General features: G+C 37.9%; 1 long non-coding RNA gene across 2 annotated transcripts; it reads right to left on the bottom strand.

The window, feature by feature from the left end:
• Positions 1-1388: 1388 nt before the first annotated feature.
• Positions 1389-18198, bottom strand: LOC121144321. Of its 2 annotated transcripts, none has more exons than XR_005881652.1 (4): positions 18113-18198; positions 6771-7040; positions 3951-4041; positions 1389-1521 (listed from the first exon to the last, which is right to left on the bottom strand). It is a non-coding gene; the product is annotated as an uncharacterized LOC121144321 (long non-coding RNA). The 2 variants fall into 2 exon arrangements; XR_005881653.1 differs by having other exon boundaries at positions 6838-7040.
• Positions 18199-18490: the final 292 nt, after the last annotated feature.

Raw genomic sequence — 18490 nt, 5'->3', positions numbered from 1 at the left:
GTTATGGGATTCTGCTCACCATGAACTCAGAATAGATGTAGCCAAAACAATGTGGAACTATGAACCCAAATAATCTTTAGCCGACATATTGCCTATGGGAAGGATTGTTCCACAGTGACCAGAAGACTAACTCCTTGAACCTGAAACTATAGGCAAAATATTGCAAGTTTACCTGAAACACTTTTGGTTGTTTGGGATTTTTTCTTTCTTTTTCATTTGTCTGTTTTCTGTTTTGGCTCTGGAGAGGAGACACTGTTCTATTTAAGCCTTGACCGTGAGTAGCTTGCTTCAAACACAGTGGAAATAATTAGCAGGGATAAGTACACAACAAGAGGATTAGGCATCCATACGACCCAGAATAGCATCTGTAGAGACATGATAAAAGTGATACAGACAATTAAATCACATACATTGGGCATAAAGTGATCACCAGCTGGGGTCAGAATGAAATCTTCCCTCTTGGAATAAAATTGTGCCATTAAGTAAATTTAAAGATTTTATGTCTTTTTTAGGACATCTATTATCATGTAGCTTCAAAAACAAACTTCTAGTGCTTTATTGCCTCCTTCCCATTTTTCTGAATGACCTTAAACACTTCTTTTTGACAGTGAAGTACATATTGCCCCTGTAGCCACAGTCATCCATAGTGCAGGTCCTTTGTGCATCCTGCCTCTGCTGTTTTACCAGAGTGTATTGCTATGGGCTTTCCTGTTCTGTGTTTGCCTTTTCCTTTTTACTGCCATGACCCTAGTGAGTAAAAGAACTGGCAATGTAGTTTATTGGTGTGAGAGCTAAGTGTTAATATCAGTGTCAGAAGAGAACTTGAAATTGCCTTCGCATCTCCCCTCATGCCTATGCTCTGAATAATAAAACAAAATAGCATCAACTATTCAATGGTTGTCTGTGAGGTGAAAGGCATTCTTCAAAGTGGTAACACTAAAGAAGACAAATATTTAAGACACAATTGATAATGAATGGTGAAATCTACAAAATATGACAGAAATAAAGGAGGAAAGGATAACTTAGTAAAAATAAATTCTTAGAATGGATAGAAAATAAGCAAAGATTTATAAGAGTTCTAGAACACAATAGTCAATTAGAACTACATGATCACAACATAAATGTTTCCCCAGTAAGGGCAGACTATGTGCAGCTGAAGACCACATCAAACAATGTCTTGTACAAACCACATGTTGGGCCATGAAGTAAACCCAATGAAAATTAAAAAGGTAAAAATCATACAAAATACACTCTGCTACCATGGAAGAGTACCACAAAAATTCATTAAAGAAAAGGAATTTGAAAACATTTGACACTGGTAAGTTTTTATCACTGTAATACATACCAGAATTCAGACAAATATTTTTAATAAAAAGTTCTTTATTTAATTCTGATTCTGGGATCAACTCATCACAGTAATATGAGATTGGTAAAACTCATGTAATGTCTTCCTAGTGACAGTTCTTCAGTGAGTTCTAGGACACCTTGATCTATAGGGTGAGTTCTAGGATAGTCACAGCTCTGCAGGATAAAAAGATAAAAATAAAAAACTCTAGCTACTGTAAACATGGTGAAAATAATCTAGGATTACATACTAGAATCATAAATGAAACAAAGGTTATCAGAATATAAAAATTAAAAAGGATCACAAAATTTTTAAGTACAAAAAGTACATATCAAACAATTAGTTAAGAGGTGAATTTGACAAATTCATAAAATATATAATATGCTAAAACTGACTTAAATACAAGAAGTTAAATAAGGAAAACAATGGCATACAGTGATGCCAATCAAATTCATAAAGACAAGCTCAATTCTAGAAGAATATGTGAATCTTACACAATATAAGAACTTTTATAGTCTTCCAACTGCTAAAATATGGAACACACTCATTTATCCAATGAGGTTTTGTTACTCTATATACCGATGCAACTGAGGACATCACACACAAAAGGAAACTACAAGGCCTTCTCTGAAGAAACAGACACAATAACCCTTGGCACAAAACTAACATAACAATACATATTGGCATCATACATTCCAAGTGAGATTTTTCCCTAATAAAAGATTCCCTGTCAATAAAATATTTAAGAATGAGAATAAAATCTGATTACCTCAAAAGACTCACAAAAATGGGAATAGATGAGAATTTCTTCAAATGGTAATGGATTTCTCCAAAACCTATTGTAACATACATAATGGCTAATGGCTTATAGTATTCGCCTAGAAACTGGATACTTGAGAAGTAGCCTTCTTATTTCTATTCAAGGTCACTTTGGTGTGTCTAGCCTCAGCAATCACATAAGAAGCATAAACAGTATACTTTATTTTTAAAAGTGAAAATCCCTTTGTGGAAGTTATAATTTATATAATAATTCTAAGGAACTTAAACAATACTATAAAATGATGTTAAGCAGGTTGGTTGGATAGTATCAGATCAATAGAGAATCATTTATGTGTTACTTTTCTATACATCATTAACAAAATGCAAAACTAAGATTAAGAAATCTGTCGCATTCTACTTTTTGAGAAGCAATATGGAAATCTACTACTGTATATGCTTCCAAAAATACATACACAAATGAAAGGGATTTAAGTGGAATTACCATTTAAATGAAGAGAAGACTAACTCCTCCAAACTAAATTTCTTATGTCACCAAGTAAAAAATAAATAATAAATACATAAATATTGTGCCTGGAATGTATTCCAGCTTGTTGAGTTTTTGACCAAAGTGTTCCCAGTGAACCTCAACCATAACAGGCTATTGTTAAGGCTGTTAGCCACAGCGTAACAGGAAGACTGTATTGTTGAGGACACCTTGAATATCATTACATCAAGCTGATATCCAGTCAGAAGTTTCACCCATCTGAATAGCAATCATGGTGCTGGAAGGTACCAGAGGAGAAATGTAGTCATCAATATCAGCCACCTACAGAAACCTGTGGACTTCCTACTATATATACTGGTAAAATAGTGGCCCAAATGTTGTAGGAGTAACCAACCATTTTAAATTTGATTTAAAGCCCACTAGATAAGATGGGACCCACAAATGGTACTGTGTAAAGTTGCCAATAACCTAAGACTAGTTAGGTCATGGGATCTATGATTATTCTGCTAAAGCAACACAGCAATAAAATGACTCATAATGCTGTCTTTGCTTTATGTATAGATTAATACATCACTCAACCCTCATTATAAAAGATTTTCTTGCAGCAGATAATAATGCAGAGACCCACAGCTAGATGATGTGCAGATGGTAAGAGACTTTGGAAAAGTCAATACTAAATGAATGTTTTTATCTAACCCCTGTCCTCAAGGTTCAGGGTTCTATGGGAAAGAGCAGGAGAGACTGTAAGAGTTGGGTATCATGGATGAATCCAAGGGAAAAAACATCAAGGATGGATACATATGAAAGCACACTACCTACTCAGGTTAAAAGCACAGAGTCTCAGCACTGATAAGGGGAGGAATACACAACTGCTACCCCAAACCAAGAAGCTATTTACAATTGATGCCTACTGGGAGAGGCAATGTCAGGTTTTTTTCCTAATAAAGTGTCACTGGATATATGAACCACATTCCAAGGCAGTCTCATGAAATGAATTGATAGCCAAAACAACTGATTCCATGTTTCTTGGTTTTTGTTCTGGTATTTTTTTTTCTTGTAAGTATTTTTTTCTGTTTTGTTTTTCTTTACATTTTGTTGAGAGACAGCAGGAGAGCATGAGTAAGAACGCACACTAAGATAGATGGATAGTGATATGGGGAATATCATGGAGTTGGGGGAAGGGATAACTATTATCTGGTAATGTTCTTATGAAAAAGTAAAACTTTCATTAGAAATAACATAAAGTAATTACAAAATACTTAGAAATAAAATAGTCATAGGATAATAAGGCATAGATACTGCATATTCAAACAATATTATGAAATAAATGCCAGAAAATACCTCATAATTTCTTATCAGAATAGCTGATATTGTTGTAGTTCCTTCTCCCATCAATTGTTTTGAAAATTCAAGGCCGTTCTTATCAGGGTCTCTGAGTTTATTAATAAAAATTGAAAAATTCAAGAGTTCACATTAGAGCACAAGATTTAAAATGAACCAAAATATTGAATTACAACAAAATTGTTAATCTCATTATTGTCACCATCAGAAATTCCAGCAAAGCAACAATAAGTTAAAACTTTAAATCTATATAAATATATGGATAGATCAATAGAATATTGAACCAAGGAATAAACGCACAGTCTATGGCCAATTGATATTTCCAAGCACCAAGATCATTTAATGTAGAGAAAGTATTTTTTCAATAAATGATTGAGTAGATATGAGAGAATGAAGCATCGTTGCCTCACACTGAACAGAGATTGCCACACATGGTAATCTACAGTAGGCAGTCTACTGAGACAGAAAGCAGAGAAGGGTTTCTTATGAATGGTAAGTTGAGGGTGGGATGACAGCAAGGCCAATGAGATGGATAAGGTACTGCATCCCTCAATCTCAATACTCAGGAGGTGAGATGGGTGAATCTTGAGTTTCATGTAATCCTGGGAAACATAAGGTGCAGTATCAAAAGATAAAGAAAGAGAAAATGGAGAAAAGCTAAAAGAGATTACGTGTCTATATGGGATCATAACAGTGCCCTTAGTTTTAATACGGCTGTGGGTAGCTGTCAAGTACATTTAATTATACCTGTTAGATGAACTTTAAAGAATATGAACATACAAAATTACACCTCAATAAAGCCGCTTCCCTCTCAAGTCAGCATGGAAGCAGATAGAGAACAAATACCAGATAACTTAAGCAGAATGCAGTGACAGAAACAGAGGTCAATAGAGGTTTATTCTGACATTCCACATGGAGCGCGCCTCTGTTGTCAACACACATTAGTATTATGTACTACCCAGTCTCAGAAGACCTCCCCTCATTTCTCTTGATGAGTGCGGATGCTGATACCTCTGAGAGACACACAAGAATAATAGAAAAAAATCTGAGTCCTTTTCTGGGAATTACAGTTTTATCCAAAGGTTCATTGAAACAGAAATATAACTCTGTTCAACAACCACACTCCCCTCATCTTTTACATCTCTGTTTTAGTCTCTTCTAACTTTGCTATCTCTTTTAGCCTCTCCGTCTTCCACCTTTCCCAATGCCTGCTCCCTTTGCATTTTCATTTAGCTGATTCTCCTATTAATTTGGTTTTGTGTACTCAAGTTCACCATCATAAAAGAAGTGAACATCCAACCAGGACTCACAGTAATGCAGCATTTCTTGTATGTTGTGAGAGTTAGTGTTAAATATAAACTGGAGGTAATCTAGAATGAGCAGCTAGATTGCAATCTTCTGAAAACAACTGTGAGGGATTATCTTGATCCGTTTGGCCTGTGTTGAAGATTCATCAAAAATGTGGATAATTTCCCTACTGGAATCTTGTACTATAGAAATGCATGAAGTATGATCAAATGTCCAAGCTCCCATTGCCTTAACTTTCTCTCTGTGAAGAAATGAAGCATGAGCTGAAATCACACACAGAGACACAGACACAGACACAGACACAGGACACATACACACATACACACACACACACACACACATACACACACACACACACACAAACACACACCACCTTTTCAGACACAATAATTCTCATGCCATTAGTGTTTTGCAAACTCAGATTGCTGATGTTTTATGTTGGAAGACTTTTCAGAGGAGCTGTGTTAAGCAGCACCCCTGTTGTCTGTATTACTAGATACTAGGACCATGTCCACCTCTTAGCCTCGACTATCAACAAAGTATCATCTGGGCTCAATGTCATTACTTATTGATAACTATGGTCAATCAGTCTACTTGAAAGCATTTCTTTTTATCAGTCTGCAATGCTTTTTGTTATTTGCTATTCATATATATATATATATATATATGTTCATATATTTGCTTTTCATCCTCAGCATTTAGCTTCCACATGTTAAATAGCTTCCTGTTTGAATTTAGAGCCAGCTATACGTCAACATGAAAATTGTCAACACATGTGAGCAGAGGGTACTTAGATTGTGTGGTGTAACTACATCAATGACTCACCTAAAGACTGTCAGAAGCAACAGTTATTTTAGGACTTCATTCTTTGACTATCTATGGCACCCATCTTTCCCTATTTTATTACAATAGATAGATCAATAAATGTTTACTAATTACCAACTGTATGCAACACATGCAGCTTGCAGACAAAGCAAATATTAACAGAGTGAGGGACAAAGCCAGGGGAAATAAGACATTAAGAGGGTGGATAATACAGTCCAGTCTTGCCTATCATGTGATCTACTTCCATCATGCTCTATGAAAATCACATCTTCAAAACTATTCCTGAAGGTCCAGTCTCTCCATGACATCTATCAAAGTGTCACCTGAGTAAGCTATAATCACTGAAGTATGATATCTCATATTCCACACCATATTAATTACTAAGAATGCCTTTTTCTGGAATGAATGTTTTCTCTGCAAAATGTTCACATTTCAGTCATTGAGAGTTTCATAAAAATAAGTTTAATCCTTCATATGGTGAGACCTTGCTGATTCATTTATTGTGGTTTTGAAGACCTCCAGCTTTTTCGAGGTTGAAATTTCTTGTGCCCCTGTAGTTTGTTTAAGACCCACAGTCGGTGGCTTGTGCAGAGGTTTTACTTCAGTGATCCCCCTAGTACTGTAAACACTGAGAACTCAAACTGTAACCCAAGGGGCACTCACAGTCTACATTTGGGTCTCCCAGACCTGTTTAAAATGGGAGTGCCTCAGGGTTCTTCTGCAGAAGGTAGCACCCCACTCTTGAGTTCTTTACCAGTTTCCTCTCTTGTGGACTGAATGAAATCCAGAGTTCCCACAGAGGCAAACCACTTGTTGTCTAGAAGACGAGCAGCTTTTCAGCAAAGGCGAACTATCTCCAAAATGAGGATCAATGCCAGCCTCTTTCTCCAGCTGGCACATGTACAGGGTCATGCAGTCCCTGACAGTGACTGTCAAGTCAAGCATGCAAAATATGTCCTGTGGAGTTAGAGTAAGGAAGGATCAAATGAGTCATATTTCAAACGTTTTTCCCCCCTTTGGAATTAAAATGCACAGTTTCAACTGTATTTCAATTATCAGCTTGACATTACTCTTTAAGCAAATGACTAGAGTTAACAAGAGAGCTACTCCATTTTGAATACATTGATTTTCTGCTTGGTGTAAACTCTAAATAGCCGATTAGGATGCTGTGAATCAGACAGACTCAGTGTACCTAATACGTCCTGCAGTGCATTGCAGAATGGAAACATGGGGTTTTGAAGGTGAAATGAATTAAAATTACATGATTCCTCTGACTTCAATACATACCCAGTTAGGACATACCCCCTCTTATCTGGTAATGTAAGAATGGTCTACATTTGGTTATGCACATCAAGCTAATGCATAAAACTGTTGAGCTTAAAGGTATAAGGATGCATAGAGTTATTTTAAAAATGACTGTGAAATGAGATGAATGCTTAATTGGCAGGTTCCAGTTATGGAATATACCGATGTTGTCCTCCATTATGTTCATAAACAGCAGGGTATCTCTCTGGCAGTGCCTCCCACTGAGATCATAGCATCATATTCTGGTTGTACACATTATGCCTGGGACCCTATGTTATTTACCTCATGAGTTTCTCATTGATTTAAATAGTACTTTTTGAATTAAGAATTAGCTGTCTTTTTCTTAGCCCTGTCACTGACGTTGTGACCTTAGGGAAAAAATGGCTTTATGCCATAGTGTCTGAGTGCCTGCTATTTTAAAGTTATATTAATGAGATAATATCAGGTAGTACATCATTGGGAGTGATGAAGTGTGACTATTTCAACATAGACATGTAGCTAAGATAATATCAGAAACAGAATCCTTGACATGTTGGTCAGACTTCATCGTTATAGAAACCTTAAAAGCATATTCCACCACATCTTTGTTGTGAAATTTAAACATGATAACAAAAGAGAGAATTGGAAGGAGACTTACCTTCTTGATGTGATTGTTTAGCATATAGATTGCATTTATTGATGCAAAGTACCTGTTAGTAATATTTTTGCGTGAACCATTTTCCTCACACAAATTCAGGGTTTGAATGGTGTTTGGGCTCATGAAGCTCAATCTTGAGCATTGTGAATACAAGAGCAATGAGCAGAAGTATTCAAAGATAGAAGGCAATCAGAAAGATACATTTGTGCCTTCAGCTTCATTGGAGGGACATACAGGGTAAGTTAGGTTAGACCCACATTTTCTTTTACCTTTCCTTCTCATTTCACTGTTTCTGGCACAATTTCTATAGTGGCTGCCCCATGTCAAATGTAATGGCTTTGTAGTTCTTACTTCCCTAAAGCTCCAGTGGATACTTTCTTCCCATTCAGGTTTCCACACATGCTCTCTAGCTCTAGTTGCATTGTTCTCTTTCCAGATAAAACACTTCAGGGCTCCAATGTTAGGTTTCCAAAATTCTATTTAGATTTGAATGGATGAAGACTAGATATACTGCTCTGCTTGTGGGTCATTTGCATTTTAAATATGTGAAAAATTTTAAAACCACACTTTAGAAAGTAAGTGAGGCGCCGTGTTGAAACAGTTAACCAATACGTCTTGTCTACAATCTTCCTCCTCAAGCAGTAGTCAAGAATTGATCCTCATACTCAAAGACAGCTACAATACTGCCTTATTAGAAAAAGTAGATAGCAAGTCAACCCAGTCCACTCCCAGATTCCACTTCAGGAATTAGCTCTATTCTGCTTGGTTCTCTTATGTTTGAACTACCTTTTGTTTCAAATGTGGATACAGAAAGTTTAGATAATACAGCAATGAAAGTGACCAAATGAATGGAAATATTTTCTTTGGAGACATCCTATAATCAGGTTTCTCTAGCTGTAAAAATCAAAGGTGAATAGGCTCAAAGTGTACATGTCTATAAAGCTGAAAAGAATTGAGAGAGCATTGAGATGGAGTTATTCATCAAATTCCAGAACAAAGGGCCCCCTTTGAAGTTTAAAAAGGAGGATTTAGGGTAAATGGAAAGAACTATTTTTTAACACAGTAGGGAATAAACTTATGGAACTCATTATCCCCACTATTTCTATTCATTAAAAATATAAATAGACTCAGACAAAGATTCCTATCTGAATGAAGATCAGCATTACCTACTGCAGAAGACTCGAGTTTAGTTTAATGATGACAGTCTTTACTTTATTGTAATGTGTGCTTGGTTGAGGCTTTCCAAGAGCCTTTCCTGTAAGAAATGTTTAGCCTACAAATACAGACTGAGGAATGTTTCATTGAGACAAAAGAATGCTTATACCTTGGGGTCTTGGGATTGCTGCACTAATTCAATGAATGTAAGAATGATAATATCACAGTAGTAAATGATGATGGCAGTGATGTTGAAAACAGCAAAGGACACAGATATTCAGGAAACAGGGGACAGCGGAGTTTAGGGAAAGGAGAAAGCAGAGAAGGACTAGGAAGAGGAAGAAAAAGAAGAGGGAAGGGAGACAAAGAGAAACCAATCTATGGATGACTGTGATAAATTCTGTGGGGTGGAGTATCCGTTCTATGATGATAAATGTATTTCTTTTGTTTGTTTTTGCTTTCTTTTTATTTTATTTTAGAAACATTCTTATTTACATATCAATCCCCCCATTCCCACAACCTCCCATGACTCCCACCGACTGCACCTCCCACGCCCACCCACTCCTCAAGGATAGTGAGGTCTTCCACAGAAGACCATCAGAGTCTGTTACATCATTTAGAGGAGGGCCTAGGCTGTATTTCATGTATTTGGGCTGCAGTAGTATCCCTCCATAGAGAATGGGCTCCCAAAGTCCATTTATGCGCTAGGGATAAACATGGGCTCCACTGTTAGAGGTCCCATAGATTTCCCAGGCCTCCTAGCTTGTATCCACATTCAGAGGGCTTGGTTTGGTCCAATTCTGGTTCTCCAGTTTTACAAATAGTGTGTCTGTGCATTTACTAGGTCAGGTCAACTCTTTCTGCAGATTTCTCCAGCATGGTCTTGACTCTTTGCTCATCCCTTCTTTGTCTCCAAAACTGGATTCCAGGAGTTAAGCTGGGGGCACCAACTTTTGCTTTGATCAGCTACAGGATGAAGGCTCTAGGAATGGCAACCAAGGTAGTCATCAGTCTCATTATAGGGGAAGGGCCTCAAAAGGCATCCTCTCCACCACTGCCTAGATTCTTAGTTGGGGTCATCCCTGTGGATCCCCGAACATTTCCATAATGCCAGATCTCTCCAAAACTATACTGGCTCCCTCTATTTAAGGCTTCTCCTTTCTTGCACTCCTCTATTCCTTACCTGTCTAAGTCCTCCTGATCTCTCCTGTTCTCTTCCTCCCTCTCCTTTTCCCCCTCTCCCCTTCCCACCTCCCTCTCTTCTCTCTCCCCCTTTGATCCCAATTTGATCAGGGGTTCTTGTTCCCATCTCTTTATTCGGCAGAACAGGCATTCTTCTCTCTTTGGGTCCTCCTTGTTTCCTAGTTTCTCTTGTGGTGTGGATGATAGTCTGATAAAAGTATTACTACCACTACATCAGCAGGCCTAAGTCGGAGTTTTACTATTGTGAATAAAAACACACCTTCCCTGTAGAAATGTAAAGTCATAAACACTCTGTGTATTTCTGAGTTAAGTTACTAAGCCTTAGGAACACACAAACACACACACACACACACACACACACACACACCACACCACACATCAGACATCATCATACATCACACATACACAGAGAGATGTATGCAGATAGACATGCAACAGACATTCTGTCTACTGTATCCTGATATTCATGAAATTTCTAATATTTAGATCTGGCATTGGGTAGTCATATGTCAACTTGACATAAGCTAGAGTAATCTGAAAGAAGAGAAACTCAATTGGGAAAATGACTCCTTAAAATCCAGCTGTAATGTATTTTCTTAACTAGTGATTGATGGTGGAAGGCCCAGACCGTGTGGGTGGTGCCATCCCTGGGCTTGTGGTCCTAGACTCTATAAGAGACGAGGCTGAAGAAGCCATGAAGAGCAAGCCAGGAAGCAGCATCCTTCCAGGGTTTCTGCCTCCAAGCTCCAACCCTGTTTGACCTCCTGTCCTGACTTCCTTTAACGATGAACATGGATGTGGAAGCAAGCCCCTTTCCTCCCCTGGTCCTGGTATTATTTCTGGTCCTGGTACTTCATCACAGCAATACTAACCCTAACTAAGGTAATTCTGTAACTTAATTTGGCCAGAAACTCCATAAAGCAAATGAGCAAATTTTGCTTGTAAATTGAAGCCAATTTTTGGCAGATACGAAAATCTTAAAATGTTTTACTTTTATGACTGCTTCTTAACACTCTACTCACTAAAGAGACTCTGGGAGAGGGCACCCTCATCCATAAACACACACACACACACACACACACACACACACACACACACACACACCTGCATCCTCAAGTACTCATGCCTTCTCTTCCTATGTGAGAGCACATCTCAAACTCATGTGTTGTCTCCCCCACTGCAGGTGAGTCTCTCCACAGTCTCCAGCTCTTATCTGTCTCACACAGGAGGAACCAACCTTGTCTGGGAAGCTTTAGAGAGAATATTTGTTTCATTTCAAAGCTGCCTGCCTATTTTTCTTCTCTCTCTCTCTCTCATTTTTCTCCTTCCAAGATAAATAGAAGTAGAAAGGACAAGCAGTTTTGATTAGCATTTAAAATGTTGTCAATTTTTAATGAAAGTATAACCTCCAACCATCAAATTCACAGAAACTGGAGACAAGGTTGCAGAGCGAATGCTAATATATTTGGCATAGTTTCTCACGCTTGTCCTTCGGTGAACTTTTCTTGTTGCTAATTTGTTATGTCAGACCATATTAGTATGTTTCAAAAGTCCACACTGGCAAGTGTGGTGACCCAAAGAGAACCAGTCTTTGGAAGATCTTTAAATCGAACCATGGGAGTTGGGCAGTTTATTAGGTATGTACCTTTAGTTCTATCATCGTTACTACTGTAGCTTGCAGGAGTTGCCAATTTAGGGGAATAACCATGGTCTTTCCAAATCCAGTTCTGAGTGTGACATTTTCATTCAGGAAATAAATGCTTGCCAGTCAATCAACAGCATTCATTGCATGCTAATGATATATTTGCCTAACATCTTTTGATAAAGATGGAAATGACAAAAGGAATGAAGACTAAAATGATATCCCCGAAGGAACTTACATTTATAGTCACAAAGCATGGACACACCAAGAAAAGAAGACACAAGAAGAATAGGAAACACAAGCAAGAATAAAATGGCTAAAAGCAGACTGTTAGAACTTGATGGTGATGATAACAGGTCTGTTGGGAAGTGCTTCTCAGAGGAGATGTTCTGTGTGAGCTCCTATGCCCTAAGACCATTAATTTACATAGAAGAAGACACATAATTAGATGATAACACAAGTTATCCCTCAGAGCAGGGACTGGAGGGAAGACAAAGGGTGACACACGTGCGTGCACACATAAATAAGACACAAGCATTGCTTGAATGGTATTAACGTCAAACAGCATACCTTTGTCATATGGTCTTCATTCATTATTATTTCTGTTCATTGAAATATGCTAAGAGCTTTGACCCACACACAAATGCTTACAGCAACTTTAGCCAAAATGACCTCAATTTGAAAACATCAAAGAAACCTCCCAGCAGTTGGTTAGATAAACAAAAGTTGTAAAACATGGTCATCCTCATATGGGAATACTACTCAACACCAAGGCTGAGCCATAAATGCCATGAAGGAAATTCCATTGCTGAGTTAGAGCAGCTAATCTGAAAACACTTGAGAGCCCTAAAAATGTGCTGGTTTGGGATGAATGTTGCCATAGAGTTGGTGAAAATAACAGCTACTCAATAGCATTTTAATGATATGTGTGATGTAAAATAATTAAAATTTAAACTTTCATACAAAAAAAGAAATAAATCAACTACTACAAGAGCTAGGTGCTTGGGAGATAATGAAGAAGTATGAAGAAGATGTTAAGGGCATTGCAATACTTCAAATGTTGGTATAATAGAGGATCTATGCCGTGGTACAGTTTTCTAATCCCAGAGATACACAAGATCAAGAGTCAACATCGCAGCCCATAGTGGGAATTATGAAAGCTATCACCAGTGCGGTCTCTACTCTGGCAAGTGTATTAATTCTTTGAAGGACTGTGGTTGGCGAAGTGAGGATTAGTAGAAATCTTTGTTCCTTCATTTTGAATGTGCCGCATTCCTAAAACTGCACCCAAAATAAAGACTCATGCAGCCACGTTTGCTTAGGTGATTTCAACGAAATATTCTTTAGATAAACCCCATGTACTGTTCTCTGTATTTCATTTTTGGCTTTCTCATTTTGGTTTTGACTAACTGACACTGTCTATGCACACAAAGGATAGTATGGGGCCACTTGCCTGAGGCAGCAAGTGAATCTGATCAGACTGGGTGATTTCATCAGAAAGAGCTTCAGACACAAGGCCTTTCTGCACTGCCTGGGAGTTTGTGTTCTCACCTTTGTTGTGAAGGCAGCTTAGAGGCTCTTCTCTGGGGCATGCACTGTGTTACTATGGTCTCTGTGTGAGCCCATGGATGCTATTTAATCAGAAATAGCACGTACATTTCTGCTTATGGGCTTTCAGCATGGACTGTGACTCTTTCTTTTCCAATCTGCTCAAGGTGTTTTTAAATTCTTAACTACCTCTTCAAATCAGTGTAGTCCCTGGAGAGAACTCTTCAACAGATTTCATGGGAAAGTTTTCCCTTACTAACTAATATTAAAAGCAACACATATTGTCAAAAGTAGTATTTAATGAGCTCTGCATTTCATTATAAATTAAAATATGCAAATCAGTGGAAAGAAAATCAAAGGTGAAGGCTCTTAACATTGTAATGTGGCCCTTGCATACTTTAAAAGACAATTGTCTCTTAAAGTATGCAGTCATGGAGGTAATATAGATAAACTTACAATAAGAACAGGCAAATACTCATTGTTACAGCCCAGCTTCAGGATGTGACTCTGAAGTGTTAATGCTATATTAAGTGTCTTGGTTACTTTAGGCGGAAACACACACATGTGCTCACACATCTTTATTAAAATCTAGGAATTGTACACGGAGATAAGACAGCAGAATTAAAACTAAAGGTCACACAATTTGATCATTTCCATATTTAAGGTTATGCTAAGTATTCGGCAAATAACAGGAGGCTTTAGCTCAGGGTCTGCACTTTCCTGTCATTTAACATGAAACCCAGGAAAGATTGCTTCTGAAGTCATTATCTTCATCTGTTGAGAGCATAGATCAGTACTTAGTGATGGAAGCACTGTGGAGAATTGCAGTGGGCTCCTGTGTGTGATCTGATATATGTCTCTTGATATCCATCAAACTCAGAAGATACAAAAGAGGAAAGACAGAACTTTGTGTGTGTGTGTGTGTGTGTGTGTGTGTGTAAATACAGAGTTTCTGCTCTTGCTTCTGAAATGTCAAGAAAGCATTTTTAGCTGAAAATTAGAATCCTATTTTAATTAAAGTATGATTTTGAGAAGTTTCACAAAACATACAATGTCATGTTCCTATTGTGTCACCACAATGGCTGTGTTACTATGTGTTGAACAGCAACAAAAACAAAAACAATAGACATAAAAATGTGGACAACAAAAATCCCTGAGAAAAATCATAGAACTACAGGCAACTAAGGAATACTAAGAGTGGCATAAACAGTCTTTGCCACGGAAAAGCAACTGGTAATCCGATACCAAGTGTTCCTCCTGGAAATCACACATACAAATGCCATAACACAAGTTGAGTAGATAGTTACTTATATATTTAGGAGTGTGTGTGTATTTATAAATGCATATTTGTATGTAAAACAATTAGTGAAAAAAAGGTTACGAACTTCACCAAAAACAACAACAAAAAAAAAGAAGAAGGGGTGAATGACTGGTCTTAGAGGGAGAAAATGGAAGGGGAAATTAGATAATTCTAGTATAATCACAGAAAAGTTAAAGAAATGATTTTTAAAGTTTCATAAGAAATAAAAATATAATGATATTTGATTTCTATCTGGCACATACTTGAATTCACCAAATCTTCAGCAACTATATCCTGGTTGGTTAATATTGTTAGGCACATTTTAGCTAATTCATGTAAAATTATGCTCTGAATATATAATATTTTGTGAATGTGTACCAGAAAATACACCGTGAACCAATTGTACTTGAAGAAAGAGGCTGACTGTAGTTTGCAGAGACAATGTGTTTGGAGAGACACCTTTGGGGATACAGTTCAGAGGACAGAAAGATTATGAGGGTATTCCAAGATGAAGGAGAGCATTGCCTCTGACAGGTGTGGCACTGCACAACTGTAGCAACAATACTTAAGGGATACCAACAGGAAGAGAGACATTTAAGGTCACCCTTAGCTACATAGTGAGGTTCATGTTGACCTGGTCTACATGAACCCTGTTTGATGCAATTAATAAGCCCTTTAAAAACTTCACACACACACATGCACACACACACACACACACACACACACACACACACAAAAACAAACCCTTGAAAGTTTTCTTGTAGTAAGTATTGAACAGGCAACATTGGTTGAATGAAATTCTGAGTTTGGAACATTTGGCATAACCAAATAATTTGGGGAAAGGAAAACACAGCTTGAAAGTCAACTCTTCCATCAGTAAACACACACATTGCTCACCTTTAAGATAGATTACTAGTCTGTATGTGCCATGCTATTTTGAAAGCTTCGCAGTTTGAAATTTCATTTGTACACCTAAACTGCAAACCTCAACATACAGCACCCTACCCAAGGTCAGTGATCCATGCTGGTAATGACAAAATAACTGTCAGCTGAAGTTCCTGATATTACACAGCATCACAGAACACTCTCCAATTAAAATAAGACAATCCCCGGAAGAGTGGAAACCTAACAGAAAGTTTTTTTCTTCTTTGGAATGTGTATTGCTTTGGTCTTTTCATGATACAGCATGAACAGGAGCAAAGGACAATGTTGGGAACAGTCTACTTTGGAGACTGAGGGATGTTCTCAGACAACTGTTCAATGAGCTGAGACATCTCACAAGAGGGATTTAAACTGTGGTAGATCCAGAAAACAGAGGGCTCATTAGTTTCACCAAGAGAAGATTCTCAGAGCTGTAACTTAGAAAAGTTATGAGAGAAGGTGACATTCAGAGCCAGTATTATTTCAGGCTTACAAATAGTAATAATGAAAACATTGGACATTCATTTTTTCCTGTAAGAGAAGGAGTTTGGGTCAACATTGAAATCACATGGAATCACAATTTTCAGGTAAAAGACAGAGCCGGGAGACTGCCTGCAGAGCAGGAACATTGTGTGAAGGAAAGAGTGAAGGCGGCATAGCAACCTAGCACCAGCCAAGATGCAGTGTACCCCTGAGAAGAGGGAAGGAGTAGAAGCAGGCTCTCCTGAAGCCTCCTGGTAGAAGCAGCCCTACTGATGCTTTTCAGACCCCTTCCTTCTGAACTGCATGATAATAAGTTCCTGCTCTTTTGAAACAGTCATTGTGTTGCTATTGTCTCTAAAGGCAAGAAGAACCTTCTACAGGAATGAATATATAGTAAACAACAGAAGACAAGAACAGAAGAGACTTGGAAAACAAAAATGAATTAAATGTAGTCCACAACACATAGAGAATTTTTTTCTTTTTTTGGTTTTAAGAGACAGGGTTTCTCTGTATTGTTTTGGAGGCTGTCGTTCCAGCCCGGCCTCGAACTCACAGAGATCCACCTGCCTCTCTCTCCTGAGTGCTGGGATTAAAGGCGTGTGCCACCACCGCTAGGCTCACATAGAGAATTTTTGAAGGTCCAGATGTGAAAAGGAGAGATACATTCTTGAAACATCAGATTAAGTGTTTGAAAGTTGGAGAGTTGAACAATGTAATTATTTTGTTTCTAAGTTTATTCTTCCCACTCAAATATTTTGGAATCTACCAGTGTGCTACAAACAGCACTGTTCCCTTCCCTTGTATCTAAGAGAATAAATAGCTTTCACCACATCACATTTGACTTTAGTGCCTTTGTAAGTTTATGGGACCTCAAACAGGATGTGCTGGGGAATTTTCTGCCCACATTCTTGTGTAAAGCCATGAAATCTGGTGAAGTAACCATACTGGAGTCATATGGTAAATGGTTAGTACATATGTATCTGCTTAAATTTCTAAGAAGCTACAAGTCACAAGATATTATGCACAATTGAATGTGTCTATCCCATGAAGCTATGTTTGAGAAAATATAGTTAAGATGCAGATGTACATACACACACACACACACACACACAGAGATAGAGAGAGAGAGAAAGAGAAACAGAGAGAGACAAAGACAGAGAGAGATAGAGAAAGAGAGAGAGAGAGAGAGGAGAGAGAGAGAGAGACTATTCTATAACAACATGAGGTCAAGTGAATCTATGTGAACTAAGCAGTGTCTGAATGTGAAGTGATTCAGAATTCTTTTTAAAGCACCCCGATTCATTTAACAGAAAATAGAACAATCCCAATGTAGGTTACTGTCTTTGCTTATACATGGAAGAAACTGAAGGTTATTCTGCATATTTTCAAGTCTAAGAAATTACAGAAGATGAATTTGCTTCCCTTTGAAAACAAATCTTAAAAATGTTTCCTGATAAGACTTTTTAATTTAAGATATCAGAATGAATTATCCTTTTGCTTTTTAGTGTGAAAATTGCTTGTCCCAGTGTTCAAGAAGAGTAGTAGATCCTGACTCACAGATTTTTAAAAACATCAGAAAGGAGAAAAACCCAGGAGGGATCGATGCAGTCAGAGGTCCTCACCACCATGAGAATGGAAACAAAAACATCATGCTTAGGCAATACCTGTTTCCTTCAGTGTAGATTACGTTAGACAAAGACCAAAGACACATGTGGTGATTTAGGCGGCCAGAGACCAGAAACGTGTCCTAAAACAGAACTTCCATTTCTGTGAACACTAGCAGGAAACGAAAAGCAAGAGAAAGCAACAAGGGCCAGCAGCATGAGCAGACAAACCTTTCCTTCTTTGTCAGTGACTTTAAGGTGCTCTCGATTTCTCAGCAAACCAGTCCAATAGTGGGTCACAGTTGAGAATGTTCTCAAATGAATGTTGCTATGTTGATGTGGGAGCTTTTCAGGTAACCATGGCAACAACAAGCTTCTGCCTAAAGCGTCTTCATTTGGGAAAGGGCAAGGAAAATAGCATGTGACCTGAGGGAGACTATTTTGAAGCTGAAAAGTCAAGGAGGGAGCAGCAGCCACTGCGATCTGTCTTTTTCACACCACATGTCACGACTGGAGTGGCCATGGATGGCTCCTACACTTTCTCCTTGTCTCTGTCATTTACAAGTGCTCTCAAACTCAGACTCGAGATTTTTTCCTTTTCTTTTTCAC

The sequence above is a fragment of the Mesocricetus auratus genome, unplaced genomic scaffold (assembly GCF_017639785.1).
Source record: "Mesocricetus auratus isolate SY011 unplaced genomic scaffold, BCM_Maur_2.0 Super-Scaffold_100015, whole genome shotgun sequence".
In the NCBI taxonomy this organism is placed as follows: domain Eukaryota; kingdom Metazoa; phylum Chordata; class Mammalia; order Rodentia; family Cricetidae; genus Mesocricetus; species Mesocricetus auratus.
Note: the sequence above shows the minus strand (reverse complement) of the source record. Positions and strands in the feature narration are given on the sequence as shown.